Source organism: Mya arenaria, chromosome 4 (genome assembly GCF_026914265.1).
Source record: "Mya arenaria isolate MELC-2E11 chromosome 4, ASM2691426v1".
Taxonomy (NCBI): Eukaryota; Metazoa; Mollusca; class Bivalvia; order Myida; family Myidae; genus Mya; species Mya arenaria.
The window spans coordinates 8994380-9012834 of NC_069125.1; the positions used below are offsets into that span (position 1 = coordinate 8994380).

At 36.4% G+C, this 18455-nt stretch overlaps 6 non-coding genes across 6 annotated transcripts; all 6 read right to left on the reverse strand.

Moving 5' to 3' along the window:
- Positions 1 to 2414: 2414 nt before the first annotated feature.
- LOC128233159 (small nucleolar RNA U3) lies at positions 2415 to 2635 on the reverse strand. The gene has a single exon (XR_008260654.1). It is a non-coding gene; the product is annotated as a small nucleolar RNA U3 (small nucleolar RNA).
- Positions 2636 to 5399: 2764 nt separating this feature from the next.
- LOC128233160 (small nucleolar RNA U3) lies at positions 5400 to 5620 on the reverse strand. Its single transcript, XR_008260655.1, has one exon. It is a non-coding gene; the product is annotated as a small nucleolar RNA U3 (small nucleolar RNA).
- A 2742-nt stretch (positions 5621 to 8362) lies between these two features.
- Positions 8363 to 8583, reverse strand: LOC128233154 (small nucleolar RNA U3). The gene has a single exon (XR_008260649.1). It is a non-coding gene; the product is annotated as a small nucleolar RNA U3 (small nucleolar RNA).
- A 2725-nt stretch (positions 8584 to 11308) lies between these two features.
- LOC128233155 (small nucleolar RNA U3) lies at positions 11309 to 11529 on the reverse strand. Its single transcript, XR_008260650.1, has one exon. It is a non-coding gene; the product is annotated as a small nucleolar RNA U3 (small nucleolar RNA).
- A 2729-nt stretch (positions 11530 to 14258) lies between these two features.
- LOC128233156 (small nucleolar RNA U3) lies at positions 14259 to 14479 on the reverse strand. The gene has a single exon (XR_008260651.1). It is a non-coding gene; the product is annotated as a small nucleolar RNA U3 (small nucleolar RNA).
- A 2737-nt stretch (positions 14480 to 17216) lies between these two features.
- LOC128233157 (small nucleolar RNA U3) lies at positions 17217 to 17437 on the reverse strand. Its single transcript, XR_008260652.1, has one exon. It is a non-coding gene; the product is annotated as a small nucleolar RNA U3 (small nucleolar RNA).
- Between the last annotated feature and the right edge of the window lie 1018 nt (positions 17438 to 18455).

Genomic DNA, 18455 nt, shown 5'->3' on the forward strand with positions numbered 1-18455 from the left:
TCGATTCAGGATAATCGCTTTTGTTGATAGCCCAACGTTACTGTTTCGTGTCGGAAATGGATGGCGTGTGGTCCGGACTCAAAAAGAAATCCGCTTTGAGCAGCATCAACCTAATAAAAAAGTAGCATTTAAACTTTCAACAGGCTGAGATATTACAAAAACGCGGGAAATGAATACGTATTGGCAGTCCTGGTGGGCAAAGAAGTTGGCAATTTAGAGTGAAAAATTGAATCACGGACTTAAAAACCAAGAAATGAAAACTTACTTCTAGTGTTTACATGTCCGTGACCATATACAACAGATCAGTTGTCTATATACATTCAAGCCCGATCAACAGAATTACTTGCGAATGACATCACCAAACACATGTCTGCATTTTGTTCAACTGTCAATGGCGGTTCAATGCGGGGCGTAGCCATAAATGAACTGGTCATATTTCACATTATTTAAACCCAACGGCTAGCAGACAACAGGTTTTCAACCGAACCGTAGATTCGAATATGGAGGTGTGTCCAAACACAGTTTCACATAAAACAAGTCAAGAACGTACAAGTTTAGCAGAAAAGGGGCATTTGAACTGAAAATCTAGCATTCCATTTTTTTAAAGACAGGAAATGCCCAAATTTACTTCCAATGTATTTTAGACAGAAATTTGACCTCCACCATTTCGACACTATCTCATTCCAACTGTTTACTGCTACTTTTAGCCAACCATTTATAACAATATTGTACGAATTAATCATTGAAATTTAAAAAAATGTTCCAGCTAACGGGAAAACTTTTGTTGACTTGATAGTCAGAATCACCTTGCTATATAAACACCCGTCCTTGTTTAAAAGATTTAAGCATAATTTAAAAATCTACTACTTGTTGCCTTGAAATACTTTTAATTCACTTCTCAACACAATTGACATAAGATATTCGCATAGTTCATTTACACACAACGTAAAACTATCAATTTTGAATTGACAAAAGCATTGTCTCTAAAGCAATAAGTATTTTACTAGAATAGTACATAGTGTAAATTAGATAACATGCACATTTGTTTTTTGAGTACGATTTTATATTTTAAATCCGGATTTAATTGTGACTTGATTATGCATTATGGTTAAATGTTTTATTATACAGTACATACTTGCTATCTACTTTCGAATTTGCAAATGTAAAGTAGCTACTAACAGAGCGGTAAGTTACCTTTGTATATTCATATGCGCGGTTAACGTTGTGCAATCCCGGGTGAGCCGTCGCATTGTGGATTTATATGCGTACATGCACATTCAACCGAGCCAAAAGCGTTCGAACCTCTGCTATTGAGAAGACTTCGGTCGACTTGTTAGTCAGAACCACCATGCTAATTCGACACTCATCCTTTTCGATTTTTACTTTTTTAACATTTAAATATAAACAGTTACGTGTATGTGGTTGTTGTTTTATTATCAGAAAATTAACCTTAAGAACCTGGTTTCAGGAATAAACGTAATTCGAATAAGAAACTAAGCCAGCTGATTGGGTTGTTATTATTACTGTCTAATAGGATTATAGGATTAAATTCGGTAATAATGTTTTCTCCCTGTTATTCTTTAACTGACACCAGTTAATTAATCAGGCAGAAATTGCTCAAGAATTTTGTATTTGAATATTGGCTCCACTCAGAATGCGCCACTTTCCTTCAACGCTCCACTTAGGGGGGAGAGGAACGTTCATCGTGTCTTATTTGAAAGAAATAAGATTTTCAGATCTAGTATTTCAATTCAAACACTCATTCGACAAAGCAAAGCTAGTTTTATGTCGTAATTTCCTTAACAATAATGTGTACCTATAAAACGTTGGTTCAAAAACTGATATAATTATAAGTGACTTGGTAGTGATAGGTAACTCTATCGGAACAGGGTAAGCTTAAATGCTAGTTATCTCGCTTTTGTTAGGCTCAATATGTTATAGCCATTTATTGACGCGAGAAATCATCATATAAGTACTAGATTTTCGTTGTGCAATTCCGGGGTGAACCGTAGCATTGTGGATCTTTGTACAACCGAGCCGAAAGCGTTTGAACTTCTGCTAACAAGGTGACTTCGGTCTACTTGTTAGTCAGAGACCACCTTGCTAATTCGACACTCATCCTTTTTGCCGTATATTTGTGTTGAATACATACTTCTACTAAAAATATGAACAATAATAATAATAAAAAAAATGATAATAATAAAAACAATAATAATAATAATAATAATAAGAAGAAGAAGAAGAAGAAGAAGAAGAAGAAGAATGCGTCAATGGCGTTCAAAGAACGATCTGTTTTTGTATTGAATTGTTGTTGCTTCTTGTGGATCTCCAATTAAACACGTAAACAAGCACACCATTCTGCTGCAAAACAATAAATTTGTCTTACAATGGATTTAATGTTTTTGAATCCTAGCACCACTCAGAATGCGCCCCTTTCCTCCAACTCCCCACTTAGGGAGGAGAGGAACGTTCATCAATGACAGGGACCGTGCCGCTATGACCCAGCGGCGGACCCTGCCCGCTTCGCGCTCAGAAAGGGGCGCTCTGTCTCGTCCTCGTGGTGTTAGGTCCCGTCAGTTTTACCTGACGTCCTGGCGACACTTACTATAGAAATGATCCCTAAGAGTAAGGTCTTAACTATTCAGTGTTTTGAGTAGTATATATTTCAGTGCTCTATATCAATAGCAAGGTTTCAGTATTTAACTTAGTTTAACTACTATTTTTGAGTGTTAAATTCACACAATAATATTTCGTTTAATGTCCGAACTATATCAATTGAACATTGTTTACTTGTTTACAATTATAGTTGTATACATACATGGACAAACTCAAAACTATCTCTTTAGTCACTTTCTCTCAAAATGGTGTGCCTTTTAGCAATAGACCCACCAATTAGGGACTTGGTAGTAAACTCCATCGATTCAGGATAAAGTCAGTACTAGTTACCTCGCTTTTGTTGATAGCCCAACGTTACTGTTTCGTGTCGGAAAAGGGTGGCGTGTGGTCCGGACTAAAAAACAACAACTCCGCTTTGAGCAGCATCAACCTAATAAAAGAAAGTAGCATTTAAACTTTCAACAGGCTGAGATATTACAAAAACGCGGGAAATGAATACGTATTGGCAGTCCTGGTGGGCAAAGAAGTTGAGAATTTAGAGTGAAAAATCGAATCACGGACATATACACCATGAAATGAAAACTTACTTCTAGTGTTTACATGTCCGTGACCATATACAACATTTCAGTTGTCTATATACATTCAAGCCCGATCAACAGAATTACTTGCGAATGACATCACCAAACACATGCCTGCATTTTGTTCAGCTGTCACTGGCGGTTCAATGCGGGGCGTATCCATAAACGAACTGGTCATATTTCACATTATTTAAACCTAACGGCTTGCAGACAACAGGTTTTCAACCGAACGTTAGATTCGAATATGGAGGTGTGTCCAAACACAGTTTCACATAAAACCAGCCAAGTACGTACAAGTTTAGCAGAAAAAAAAGGCATTTGAACTGAAAATCTAGAATTCCCTTTTTTAAAGACAGGAAATGCCCAAATTTACCTCCAGTGTATTTTAGACAGAAATTTGACCTCCACGATTTCGACACTATCTCATTCCAACTGTTAACTGCTACTTTTAGCCAACCATTTATAACAATCATGTACGAATTAATCATTGGAATAAAAAAGATGTTCCAGCTAACGGGGAAACTTTTGTCGACTTGTTAGTCAGAACCGCCTTGCTAAATCAAAACCCGTCCATTGTTTTTAAGATTGAAGCATAATTTAAAATTCTACTGTTTGTTGCCTTGAAATACTTTTAATTCACTTCTCATCACAAGTGACATAAGATATTCGCATGTTTCATTTATACACCGCATAAAACAATCAATTTTGAATTGAAAAAATCATTGCCTCTAAAGCAATAAGTAATTTACTAGAATAGTACATAGTGTAAATTAGATAACATGCACATTGGCTTTTTGAGTACGATTTCATATTTTAACTCCGGATTTAATTGTGACTTTATTATGAATTATGGTTAAATGTTTTATTATCAAATACATACTTACTATCTACTTTCGAATTTGCAAGTGTAGAGTAGCTACTAACAGAGCGGTAAGGTACGTTGGTATATTCATATACGCGGTTAACGTTGTGCAATCCCGGGTGAGCCGTAGCATTGTGGATCTATATGCGTACATGCACATTCAACCGAGCCAAAAGCGTTTGAACCTCTGCTAACGAGAAGACTTCGGTCGACTTGTTAGTCAGAACCACCATGCTAATTCGACACTCATCTTTTTCTATTTTTGTTTTTTAACATTTGAATATAAACAATTACGTTCATGTGGTTGTTGTTTTATAAGCAGAAAATTAACCTTAAGGGCCTGGTTTCAGGAATAAACGTAATTCGAATAAGTAACTAAGCCACCTGATTGGGTTGCTTCCATTACTGTCTAATAGGATTATAGGATTGCATTCGGTAAATGTTATCTCTGTTTTTCCTTTAAGTGACACCAGATAATTAATCAGGCAGCTATTGCTAAAGATGTTTGTATTTGAATATTGGCTCCACTCAGAATGCGCCACTTTCCTTCAGCGCTCCACTTAGGGTGGAGAGAAACTTACATCGTGTCTTATTTGAAAGAAATAATATTTCCAGATCTATTATTTTAATTTGAACACTCATTCGATAAGCAAAGCTAGCATTATGTCGTAATTCCCTTAACAATAATATGTACCTATAAAACGTTTGTTAAAAAAATGATATAATTAAAAGTGACTTGGTAGTGATAAGTAACTCCGTCGGAACAGGTTAAGTTTAAATACTAGTTACCTCGCTTTTGTTAAGCTCAATATGTCACAGCCATTTATAGACGCGAGAAATCATCATATAAGTACTAGGTTTTCGTTGTGCAATTCCGGGGTGAGCCGTAGCATTGTGGATCTTTGTACAACCGAGCCAAAAGCGTTTGAACTTCTGCTAACAAGGTGACTTCGGTCTACTTGTTAGTCAGAGACCACCTTGCTAATTCGACACTCATCCTTTTTGCCGTATATTTGTGTTGAATACATACTTCTACTAAAAATATGAACAATAATAATAATAAAAAAAAATAAAATGATAATAATAAAAACAATAATAATAATAATAATAATACTAATAAGAACAAGAAGAAGAAGAAGAAGAAGAAGAAGAAGAAGAAGAAGAAGAAGAATAAGAAGAAGAAGAAGAAGAATGCGTTAATGGCGTTCAAAGAACGATCTGTTTTTGTATTGAATTGTTGTTGCTTCTTGTGGATCTCCAATTAAACACGTAAACAAGCACACCATTCTGCTGCAAAACAATAAATTTGTCTTACAATGGATTTAATGTTTTTGAATCCTAGCACCACTCAGAATGCGCCCCTTTCCTCCAACTCCCCACTTAGGGAGGAGAGGAACGTTCATCAATGACAGGGACCGTGCCGCTATGACCCAGCGGCGGACCCTGCCCGCTTCGCGCTCAGAAAGGGGCGCTCTGTCTCGTCCTCGTGGTGTTAGGTCCCGTCAGTTTTACCTGACGTCCTGGCGACACTTACTATAGAAATGATCCCTAAGAGTAAGGTCTTAACTATTCAGTGTTTTGAGTAGTATATATTTCAGTGCTCTATATCAATAGCAAGGTTTCAGTATTTAACTTAGATTAACTATTATTTTTGAGTGTTAAATTCACACAATAATATTTCATTTAATGTCCGAACTATATCAATTGAACATTGTTTACTTGTTTACAATTATAGTTGTATACATACATGGACAAACTCAAAACTATCTCTTTAGTCACTTTCCCTCAAAATGGTGTGCCTTTTAGCAATAGACCCACCAATTAGTGACTTGGTAGTAACTCCATCGATTCAGGATAAAGCTAATTCTAGTTACCTCGCTTTTGTTGATAGCCCAACGTTACTGTTTCGTGTCGGAAAAGGGTGGCGTGTGGTCCGGACTAAATGACAACAACTCCGCTTTGAGCAGCATCAACCTAATAAAAGAAAGTAGCATTTAAACTTTCAACAGGCTGAGATATTACAAAAACGCGGGAAATGAATACGTATTGGGCGTCCTGGTGGGCAAAGAAGTTGAGAATTTAGAGTGAAAAATCGAATCACGGACATATACACCATGAAATGAAAACTTACTTCTAGTGTTTACATGTCCGTGACCATATACAACATTTCAGTTGTCTATATACATTCAAGCCCGATCAACAGAATTACTTGCGAATGACATCACCAAACACATGCCTGCATTTTGTTCAGCTGTCACTGGCGGTTCAATGCGGGGCGTATCCATAAACGAACTGGTCATATTTCACATTATTTAAACCTAACGGCTTGCAGACAACAGGTTTTCAACCGAACGTTAGATTCGAATATGGAGGTGTGTCCAAACACAGTTTCACATAAAACCAGCCAAGTACGTACAAGTTTAGCAGAAAAAAAAGGCATTTGAACTGAAAATCTAGAATTCCCTTTTTTAAAGACAGGAAATGCCCAAATTTACCTCCAGTGTATTTTAGACAGAAATTTGACCTCCACGATTTCGACACTATCTCATTCCAACTGTTAACTGCTACTTTTAGCCAACCATTTATAACAATCATGTACGAATTAATCATTGGAATTAAAAAGATGTTCCAGCTAACGTGGAAACTTTTGTCGACTTGTTAGTCAGAACCGCCTTGCTAAATCAGAACCCGTCCATTGTTTTTAAGATTGAAGCATAATTTAAAAATCTACTGTTTGTTGCCTTGAAATACTTTTAATTCACTTCTCACCACAAGTGACATAAGATATTCGCATGTTTCATTTATACACCGCATAAAACAATCAATTTTGAATTGAAAAAATCATTGCCTCTAAAGCAATAAGTAATTTACTAGAATAGTACATAGTGTAAATTAGATAACATGCACTTTGGCTTTTTGAGTACGATTTCATATTTTAACTCCGGATTTAATTGTGACTTTATTATGAATTATGGTTAAATGTTTTATTATCAAATACATACTTACTATCTACTTTCGAATTTGCAAGTGTAGAGTAGCTACTAACAGAGCGGTAAGGTACGTTGGTATATTCATATACGCGGTTAACGTTGTGCAATCCTGGGTGAGCCGTAGCATTGTGGATCTATATGCGTACATGCACATTCAACCGAGCCAAAAGCGTTTGAACCTCTGCTAACGAGAAGACTTCGGTCGACTTGTTAGTCAGAACCACCATGCTAATTCGACACTCATCTTTTTCTATTTTTGTTTTTTAACATTTGAATATAAACAATTACGTTTATGTGGTTTTTGTTTTTTTTAAGCAGAAAATTAACCTTAAGGGCCTGGTTTCAGGAATAAACGTAATTCGAATAAGTAACTAAGCCACCTGATTGGGTTGCTTCCATTACTGTCTAATAGGATTATAGGATTGCATTCGGTAAATGTTCTCTCTCTTTTTTTCTTTAAGTGACACCAGATAATTAATCAGGCAGCTATTGCTAAAGATGTTTGTATTTGAATATTGGCTCCACTCAGAATGCGCCACTTTCCTTCAGCGCTCCACTTAGGGTGGAGAGAAACCTACATCGTGTCTTATTTGAAAGAAATAATATTTCCAGATCTATTATTTTAATTTGAACACTCATTCGATAAGCAAAGCTAGCATTATGTCGTAATTCCCTTAACAATAATATGTACCTATAAAACGTTTGTTAAAAAAAATGATATAATTAAAAGTGACTTGGTAGTGATAAGTAACTCCGTCGGAACAGGTTAAGTTTAAATACTAGTTACCTCGCTTTTGTTAAGCTCAATATGTCACAGCCATTTATAGACGCGAGAAATCATCATATAAGTACTAGGTTTTCGTTGTGCAATTCCGGGGTGAGCCGTAGCATTGTGGATCTTTGTACAACCGGGCCAAAAGCGTTTGAACTTCTGCTAACAAGGTGACTTCGGTCTACTTGTTAGTCAGAGACCACCTTGCTAATTCGACACTCATCCTTTTTGCCGTATATTTGTGTTGAATACATACTTCTACTAAAAATATGAACAATAATAATAATAAAAAAAATAAAATGATAATAATAAAAACAATAATAATAATAATAATAATAATAATAATAATAATAATAATAAGAAGAAGAAGAAGAAGAAGAAGAAGAAGAAGAATGCGTTAATGGCGTTCAAAGAACGATCTGTTTTTGTATTGAATTGTTGTTGCTTCTTGTGGATCTCCAATTAAACACGTAAACAAGCACACCATTCTGCTGCAAAACAATAAATTTGTCTTACAATGGATTTAATGTTTTTGAATCCTAGCACCACTCAGAATGCGCCCCTTTCCTCCAACTCCCCACTTAGGGAGGAGAGGAACGTTCATCAATGACAGGGACCGTGCCGCTATGATCCAGCGGCGGACCCTGCCCGCTTCGCGCTCAGAAAGGGGCGCTCTGTCTCGTCCTCGTGGTGTTAGGTCCCGTCAGTTTTACCTGACGTCCTGGCGACACTTACTATAGAAATGATCCCTAAGAGTAAGGTCTTAACTATTTAGTGTTTTGAGTAGTATATATTTCAGTGCTCTATATCAATAGCAAGGTTTCAGTATTTAACTTAGATTAACTATTATTTTTGAGTGTTAAATTCACACAATAATATTTCGTTTAATGTCCGAACTATATCAATTGAACATTGTTTACTTGTTTACAATTATAGTTGTATACATACATGGACAAACTCAAAACTATCTCTTTAGTCACTTTCCCTCAAAATGGTGTGCCTTTTAGCAATAGACCCACCAATTAGTGACTTGGTAGTAACTCCATCGATTCAGGATAAAGCTAATTCTAGTTACCTCGCTTTTGTTGATAGCCCAACGTTACTGTTTCGTGTCGGAAAAGGGTGGCGTGTGGTCCGGACTAAATGACAACAACTCCGCTTTGAGCAGCATCAACCTAATAAAAGAAAGTAGCATTTAAACTTTCAACAGGCTGAGATATTACAAAAACGCGGGAAATGAATACGTATTGGGCGTCCTGGTGGGCAAAAAAGTTGAGAATTTAGAGTGAAAAATCGAATCACGGACATATACACCATGAAATGAAAACTTACTTCTAGTGTTTACATGTCCGTGACCATATACAACATTTCAGTTGTCTATATACATTCAAGCCCGATCAACAGAATTACTTGCGAATGACATCACCAAACACATGCCTGCATTTTGTTCAGCTGTCACTGGCGGTTCAATGCGGGGCGTATCCATAAACGAACTGGTCATATTTCACATTATTTAAACCTAACGGCTTGCAGACAACAGGTTTTCAACCGAACGTTAGATTCGAATATGGAGGTGTGTCCAAACACAGTTTCACATAAAACCAGCCAAGTACGTACAAGTTTAGCAGAAAAAAAGGCATTTGAACTGAAAATCTAGAATTCCCTTTTTTAAAGACAGGAAATGCCCAAATTTACCTCCAGTGTATTTTAGACAGAAATTTGACCTCCACGATTTCGACACTATCTCATTCCAACTGTTAACTGCTACTTTTAGCCAACCATTTATAACAATCATGTACGAATTAATCATTGGAATTAAAAAGATGTTCCAGCTAACGGGGAAACTTTTGTCGACTTGTTAGTCAGAACCGCCTTGCTAAATCAGAACCCGTCCATTGTTTTTAAGATTGAAGCATAATTTAAAAATCTACTGTTTGTTGCCTTGAAATACTTTTAATTCACTTCTCACCACAAGTGACATAAGATATTCGCATGTTTCATTTATACACCGCATAAAACAATCAATTTTGAATTGAAAAAATCATTGCCTCTAAAGCAATAAGTAATTTACTAGAATAGTACATAGTGTAAATTAGATAACATGCACTTTGGCTTTTTGAGTACGATTTCATATTTTAACTCCGGATTTAATTGTGACTTTATTATGAATTATGGTTAAATGTTTTATTATCAAATACATACTTACTATCTACTTTCGAATTTGCAAGTGTAGAGTAGCTACTAACAGAGCGGTAAGGTACGTTGGTATATTCATATACGCGGTTAACGTTGTGCAATCCCGGGTGAGCCGTAGCATTGTGGATCTATATGCGTACATGCACATTCAACCGAGCCAAAAGCGTTTGAACCTCTGCTAACGAGAAGACTTCGGTCGACTTGTTAGTCAGAACCACCATGCTAATTCGACACTCATCTTTTTCTATTTTTGTTTTTTAACATTTGAATATAAACAATTACGTTTATGTGGTTTTTGTTTTTTTTAAGCAGAAAATTAACCTTAAGGGCCTGGTTTCAGGAATAAACGTAATTCGAATAAGTAACTAAGCCACCTGATTGGGTTGCTTCCATTACTGTCTAATAGGATTATAGGATTGCATTCGGTAAATGTTCTCTCTCTTTTTTTCTTTAAGTGACACCAGATAATTAATCAGGCAGCTATTGCTAAAGATGTTTGTATTTGAATATTGGCTCCACTCAGAATGCGCCACTTTCCTTCAGCGCTCCACTTAGGGTGGAGAGAAACTTACATCGTGTCTTATTTGAAAGAAATAATATTTCCAGATCTATTATTTTAATTTGAACACTCATTCGATAAGCAAAGCTAGCATTATGTCGTAATTCCCTTAACAATAATATGTACCTATAAAACGTTTGTTAAAAAAATGATATAATTAAAAGTGACTTGGTAGTGATAAGTAACTCCGTCGGAACAGGTTAAGTTTAAATACTAGTTACCTCGCTTTTGGTAAGCTCAATATGTCACAGCCATTTATAGACGCGAGAAATCATCATATAAGTACTAGGTTTTCGTTGTGCAATTCCGGGGTGAGCCGTAGCATTGTGGATCTTTGTACAACCGAGCCAAAAGCGTTTGAACTTCTGCTAACAAGGTGACTTCGGTCTACTTGTTAGTCAGAGACCACCTTGCTAATTCGACACTCATCCTTTTTGCCGTATATTTGTGTTGAATACATACTTCTACTAAAAATATGAACAATAATAATAATAAAAAAAAAATGATAATAATAAAAACAATAATAATAATAATAATAAGAAGAAGAAGAAGAAGAAGAAGAAGAAGAAGAAGAAGAAGAAGAATGCGTTAATGGCGTTCAAAGAACGATCTGTTTTTGTATTGAATTGTTGTTGCTTCTTGTGGATCTCCAATTAAACACGTAAACAAGCACACCATTCTGCTGCAAAACAATAAATTTGTCTTACAATGGATTTAATGTTTTTGAATCCTAGCACCACTCAGAATGCGCCCCTTTCCTCCAACTCCCCACTTAGGGAGGAGAGGAACGTTCATCAATGACAGGGACCGTGCCGCTATGATCCAGCGGCGGACCCTGCCCGCTTCGCGCTCAGAAAGGGGCGCTCTGTCTCGTCCTCGTGGTGTTAGGTCCCGTCAGTTTTACCTGACGTCCTGGCGACACTTACTATAGAAATGATCCCTAAGAGTAAGGTCTTAACTATTCAGTGTTTTGAGTAGTATATATTTCAGTGCTCTATATCAATAGCAAGGTTTCAGTATTTAACTTAGATTAACTATTATTTTTGAGTGTTAAATTCACACAATAATATTTCGTTTAATGTCCGAACTATATCAATTGAACATTGTTTACTTGTTTACAATTATAGTTGTATACATACATGGACAAACTCAAAACTATCTCTTTAGTCACTTTCCCTCAAAATGGTGTGCCTTTTAGCAATAGACCCACCAATTAGTGACTTGGTAGTAACTCCATCGATTCAGGATAAAGCTAATTCTAGTTACCTCGCTTTTGTTGATAGCCCAACGTTACTGTTTCGTGTCGGAAAAGGGTGGCGTGTGGTCCGGACTAAATGACAACAACTCCGCTTTGAGCAGCATCAACCTAATAAAAGAAAGTAGCATTTAAACTTTCAACAGGCTGAGATAATACAAAAACGCGGGAAATGAATACGTATTGGGCGTCCTGGTGGGCAAAGAAGTTGAGAATTTAGAGTTTAAAATCGAATCACGGACATATACACCATGAAATGAAAACTTACTTCTAGTGTTTACATGTCCGTGACCATATACAACATTTCAGTTGTCTATATACATTCAAGCCCGATCAACAGAATTACTTGCGAATGACATCACCAAACACATGCCTGCATTTTGTTCAGCTGTCACTGGCGGTTCAATGCGGGGCGTATCCATAAACGAACTGGTCATATTTCACATTATTTAAACCTAACGGCTTGCAGACAACAGGTTTTCAACCGAACGTTAGATTCGAATATGGAGGTGTGTCCAAACACAGTTTCACATAAAACCAGCCAAGTACGTACAAGTTTAGCAGAAAAAAAGGCATTTGAACTGAAAATCTAGAATTCCCTTTTTTAAAGACAGGAAATGCCCAAATTTACCTCCAGTGTATTTTAGACAGAAATTTGACCTCCACGATTTCGACACTATCTCATTCCAACTGTTAACTGCTACTTTTAGCCAACCATTTATAACAATCATGTACGAATTAATCATTGGAATTAAAAAGATGTTCCAGCTAACGGGGAAACTTTTGTCGACTTGTTAGTCAGAACCGCCTTGCTAAATCAGAACCCGTCCATTGTTTTTAAGATTGAAGCATAATTTAAAAATCTACTGTTTGTTGCCTTGAAATACTTTTAATTCACTTCTCACCACAAGTGACATAAGATATTCGCATGTTTCATTTATACACCGCATAAAACAATCAATTTTGAATTGAAAAAATCATTGCCTCTAAAGCAATAAGTAATTTACTAGAATAGTACATAGTGTAAATTAGATAACATGCACTTTGGCTTTTTGAGTACGATTTCATATTTTAACTCCGGATTTAATTGTGACTTTATTATGAATTATGGTTAAATGTTTTATTATCAAATACATACTTACTATCTACTTTCGAATTTGCAAGTGTAGAGTAGCTACTAACAGAGCGGTAAGGTACGTTGGTATATTCATATACGCGGTTAACGTTGTGCAATCCTGGGTGAGCCGTAGCATTGTGGATCTATATGCGTACATGCACATTCAACCGAGCCAAAAGCGTTTGAACCTCTGCTAACGAGAAGACTTCGGTCGACTTGTTAGTCAGAACCACCATGCTAATTCGACACTCATCTTTTTCTATTTTTGTTTTTTAACATTTGAATATAAACAATTACGTTTATGTGGTTTTTGTTTTTTTTTAAGCAGAAAATTAACCTTAAGGGCCTGGTTTCAGGAATAAACGTAATTCGAATAAGTAACTAAGCCACCTGATTGGGTTGCTTCCATTACTGTCTAATAGGATTATAGGATTGCATTCGGTAAATGTTCTCTCTCTTTTTTTCTTTAAGTGACACCAGATAATTAATCAGGCAGCTATTGCTAAAGATGTTTGTATTTGAATATTGGCTCCACTCAGAATGCGCCACTTTCCTTCAGCGCTCCACTTAGGGTGGAGAGAAACCTACATCGTGTCTTATTTGAAAGAAATAATATTTCCAGATCTATTATTTTAATTTGAACACTCATTCGATAAGCAAAGCTAGCATTATGTCGTAATTCCCTTAACAATAATATGTACCTATAAAACGTTTGTTAAAAAAATGATATAATTAAAAGTGACTTGGTAGTGATAAGTAACTCCGTCGGAACAGGTTAAGTTTAAATACTAGTTACCTCGCTTTTGTTAAGCTCAATATGTCACAGCCATTTATAGACGCGAGAAATCATCATATAAGTACTAGGTTTTCGTTGTGCAATTCCGGGGTGAGCCGTAGCATTGTGGATCTTTGTACAACCGAGCCAAAAGCGTTTGAACTTCTGCTAACAAGGTGACTTCGGTCTACTTGTTAGTCAGAGACCACCTTGCTAATTCGACACTCATCCTTTTTGCCGTATATTTGTGTTGAATACATACTTCTACTAAAAATATGAACAATAATAATAATAAAAAAAATAAAATGATAATAATAAAAACAATAATAATAATAATAATAATAAGAAGAAGAAGAAGAAGAAGAAGAAGAAGAAGAAGAAGAAGAATGCGTTAATGGCGTTCAAAGAACGATCTGTTTTTGTATTGAATTGTTGTTGCTTCTTGTTGATCTCCAATTAAACACGTAAACAAGCACACCATTCTGCTGCAAAACAATAAATTTGTCTTACAATGGATTTAATGTTTTTGAATCCTAGCACCACTCAGAATGCGCCCCTTTCCTCCAACTCCCCACTTAGGGAGGAGAGGAACGTTCATCAATGACAGGGACCGTGCCGCTATGATCCAGCGGCGGACCCTGCCCGCTTCGCGCTCAGAAAGGGGCGCTCTGTCTCGTCCTCGTGGTGTTAGGTCCCGTCAGTTTTACCTGACGTCCTGGCGACACTTACTATAGAAATGATCCCTAAGAGTAAGGTCTTAACTATTCAGTGTTTTGAGTAGTATATATTTCAGTGCTCTATATCAATAGCAAGGTTTCAGTATTTAACTTAGATTAACTATTATTTTTGAGTGTTAAATTCACACAATAATATTTCGTTTAATGTCCGAACTATATCAATTGAACATTGTTTACTTGTTTACAATTATAGTTGTATACATACATGGACAAACTCAAAACTATCTCTTTAGTCACTTTCCCTCAAAATGGTGTGCCTTTTAGCAATAGACCCACCAATTAGTGACTTGGTAGTAACTCCATCGATTCAGGATAAAGCTAATTCTAGTTACCTCGCTTTTGTTGATAGCCCAACGTTACTGTTTCGTGTCGGAAAAGGGTGGCGTGTGGTCCGGACTAAATGACAACAACTCCGCTTTGAGCAGCATCAACCTAATAAAAGAAAGTAGCATTTAAACTTTCAACAGGCTGAGATATTACAAAAACGCGGGAAATGAATACGTATTGGGCGTCCTGGTGGGCAAAGAAGTTGAGAATTTAGAGTGAAAAATCGAATCACGGACATATACACCATGAAATGAAAACTTACTTCTAGTGTTTACATGTCCGTGACCATATACAACATTTCAGTTGTCTATATACATTCAAGCCCGATCAACAGAATTACTTGCGAATGACATCACCAAACACATGCCTGCATTTTGTTCAGCTGTCACTGGCGGTTCAATGCGGGGCGTATCCATAAACGAACTGGTCATATTTCACATTATTTAAACCTAACGGCTTGCAGACAACAGGTTTTCAACCGAACGTTAGATTCGAATATGGAGGTGTGTCCAAACACAGTTTCACATAAAACCAGCCAAGTACGTACAAGTTTAGCAGAAAAAAAGGCATTTGAACTGAAAATCTAGAATTCCCTTTTTTAAAGACAGGAAATGCCCAAATTTACCTCCAGTGTATTTTAGACAGAAATTTGACCTCCACGATTTCGACACTATCTCATTCCAACTGTTAACTGCTACTTTTAGCCAACCATTTATAACAATCATGTACGAATTAATCATTGGAATTAAAAAGATGTTCCAGCTAACGTGGAAACTTTTGTCGACTTGTTAGTCAGAACCGCCTTGCTAAATCAAAACCCGTCCATTGTTTTTAAGATTGAAGCATAATTTAAAATTCTACTGTTTGTTGCCTTGAAATACTTTTAATTCACTTCTCACCACAAGTGACATAAGATATTCGCATGTTTCATTTATACACCGCATAAAACAATCAATTTTGAATTGAAAAAATCATTGCCTCTCAAGCAATAAGTAATTTACTAGAATAGTACATAGTGTAAATTAGATAACATGCACATTGGCTTTTTGAGTACGATTTCATATTTTAACTCCGGATTTAATTGTGACTTTATTATGAATTATGGTTAAATGTTTTATTATCAAATACATACTTACTATCTACTTTCGAATTTGCAAGTGTAGAGTAGCTACTAACAGAGCGGTAAGGTACGTTGGTATATTCATATACGCGGTTAACGTTGTGCAATCCCGGGTGAGCCGTAGCATTGTGGATCTATATGCGTACATGCACATTCAACCGAGCCTAAAGCGTTTGAACCTCTGCTAACGAGAAGACTTCGGTCGACTTGTTAGTCAGAACCACCATGCTAATTCGACACTCATCTTTTTCTATTTTTGTTTTTTAACATTTGAATATAAACAATTACGTTCATGTGGTTGTTGTTTTATAAGCAGAAAATTAACCTTAAGGGCCTGGTTTCAGGATTAAACGTAATTCGAATAAGTGACTAAGCCACCTGATTGGGTTGCTTCCATTACTGTCTAATAGGATTATAGGATTGCATTCGGTAAATGTTCTCTCTGTTTTTCCTTTAAGTGACACCAGATAATTAATAAGGCAGCTATTGCTAAAGATGTTTGTATTTGAATATTGGCTCCACTCAGAATGCGCCACTTTCCTTCAGCGCTCCACTTAGGGTGGAGAGAAACTTACATCGTGTCTTATTTGAAAGAAATAATATTTCCAGATCTATTATTTTAATTTGAACACTCATTCGATAAGCAAAGCTAGCATTATGTCGTAATTCCCTTAACAATAATATGTACCTATAAAACGTTTGTTAAAAAAATGATATAATTAAAAGTGACTTGGTAGTGATAAGTAACTCCGTCGGAACAGGTTAAGTTTAAATACTAGTTACCTCGCTTTTGTTAAGCTCAATATGTCACAGCCATTTATAGACGCGAGAAATCATCATATAAGTACTAGGTTTTCGTTGTGCAATTCCGGGGTGAGCCGTAGCATTGTGGATCTTTGTACAACCGAGCCAAAAGCGTTTGAACTTCTGCTAACAAGGTGACTTCGGTCTACTTGTTAGTCAGAGACCACCTTGCTAATTCGACACTCATCCTTTTTGCCGTATATTTGTGTTGAATACATACTTCTACTAAAAATATGAACAATAATAATAATAAAAAAAAAAAAATGATAATAATAAAAACAATAATAATAATAATAATAATAATAATAATAAGAAGAAGAAGAAGAAGAAGAAGAAGAAGAAGAAGAAGAAGAAGAATGCGTTAATGGCGTTCAAAGAACGATCTGTTTTTGTATTGAATTGTTGTTGCTTCTTGTGGATCTCCAATTAAACACGTAAACAAGCACACCATTCTGCTGCAAAACAATAAATTTGTCTTACAATGGATTTAATGTTTTTGAATCCTAGCACCACTCAGAATGCGCCCCTTTCCTCCAACTCCCCACTTAGGGAGGAGAGGAACGTTCATCAATGACAGGGACCGTGCCGCTATGATCCAGCGGCGGACCCTGCCCGCTTCGCGCTCAGAAAGGGGCGCTCTGTCTCGTCCTCGTGGTGTTAGGTCCCGTCAGTTTTACCTGACGTCCTGGCGACACTTACTATAGAAATGATCCCTAAGAGTAAGGTCTTAACTATTCAGTGTTTTGAGTAGTATATATTTCAGTGCTCTATATCAATAGCAAGGTTTCAGTATTTAACTTAGATTAACTATTATTTTTGAGTGTTAAATTCACACAATAATATTTCGTTTAATGTCCGAACTATATCAATTGAACATTGTTTACTTGTTTACAATTATAGTTGTATACATACATGGACAAACTCAAAACTATCTCTTTAGTCACTTTCCCTCAAAATGGTGTGCCTTTTAGCAATAGACCCACCAATTAGTGACTTGGTAGTAACTCCATCGATTCAGGATAAAGCTAATTCTAGTTACCTCGCTTTTGTTGATAGCCCAACGTTACTGTTTCGTGTCGGAAAAGGGTGGCGTGTGGTCCGGACTAAATGACAACAACTCCGCTTTGAGCAGCATCAACCTAATAAAAGAAAGTAGCATTTAAACTTTCAACAGGCTGAGATATTACAAAAACGCGGGAAATGAATACGTATTGGGCGTCCTGGTGGGCAAAGAAGTTGAGAATTTAGAGTGAAAAATCGAATCACGGACATATACACCATGAAATGAAAACTTACTTCTAGTGTTTACATGTCCGTGACCATATACAACATATCAGTTGTCTATATACATTCAAGCCCGATCAACAGAATTACTTGCGAATGACATCACCAAACACAAGCCTGCATTTTGTTCAGCTGTCACTGGCGGTTCAATGCGGGGCGTATCCATAAACGAACTGGTCATATTTCACATTATTTAAACCTAACGGCTTGCAGACAACAGGTTTTCAACCGAACGTTAGATTCGAATATGGAGGTGTGTCCAAACACAGTTTCACATAAAACCAGCCAAGTACGTACAAGTTTAGCAGAAAAAAAGGCATTTGAACTGAAAATCTAGAATTCCCTTTTTTAAAGACAGGAAATGCCCAAATTTACCTCCAGTGTATTTTAGACAGAAATTTGACCTCCACGATTTCGACACTATCTCATTCCAACTGTTAACTGCTACTTTTAGCCAACCATT